At 42.1% G+C, this 629-nt stretch overlaps 1 non-coding gene across 1 annotated transcript; it reads right to left on the bottom strand.

Annotated features, from left to right (window-relative positions):
* Positions 1–13: 13 nt before the first annotated feature.
* On the bottom strand, positions 14–85 carry TRNAC-GCA. Its single transcript has one exon. It is a non-coding gene; the product is annotated as a tRNA-Cys (tRNA).
* Between the last annotated feature and the right edge of the window lie 544 nt (positions 86–629).

The raw sequence follows: 629 nt of genomic DNA, 5'->3' as shown, positions 1-629 counted from the left end.
AAAACCTCACCATAGGGGGCACCTGGATTTGAACCAGGGACCTCTTGATCTGCAGTCAAATGCTCTACCACTGAGCTATGCCCCCATGACACCAGTCACAAGCTTTATATACATATGCATGCCATTTTTATGGCTTACATCACACTTCAAATACACTTCGTGCTTGAGACACCTCCTGTATTTAAATTCATTCCCAATTCCCTTCTAGCCACTCCACTCCTGCTTTTCCCAGAGCATATATGCTCATTCTCTCCCAGCACCTAAAGCTCAGTGCTGTATCCTCAATCTTCTTGTCCAGCTTTTAAAATACACGACCAACTGCCCATAAATCTCTGGGCACACTAGTGAATGCTGTGAGCAGTAGGGGCCACCAACATGGAGAGGATCCTAACTGGGTATCCACACATGGACTTCAGAGGTTAATGTTCAACTCTGAAATTATAGGCAAATATTGTGCATGCACACGTATTGTATAATGTGCATGTTTTCATCAGATTTTCAAAGAGAACCTCATCCAGGATCAACTGTCTCGTTTTACAGTTAAAATAACACCACCAACAAAAAATACTGGATGTTCCAAAGTACAAAATTCACTTTTGAACACCTCTGATTTCTATTCCCTTGAGTTC

This window comes from Galeopterus variegatus, unplaced genomic scaffold (genome assembly GCF_000696425.1).
Source record: "Galeopterus variegatus unplaced genomic scaffold, G_variegatus-3.0.2 Scaffold8982, whole genome shotgun sequence".
Lineage (NCBI taxonomy): Eukaryota > Metazoa > Chordata > Mammalia > Dermoptera > Cynocephalidae > Galeopterus > Galeopterus variegatus.
This window is presented reverse-complemented; position numbering and strand designations above follow the sequence as displayed.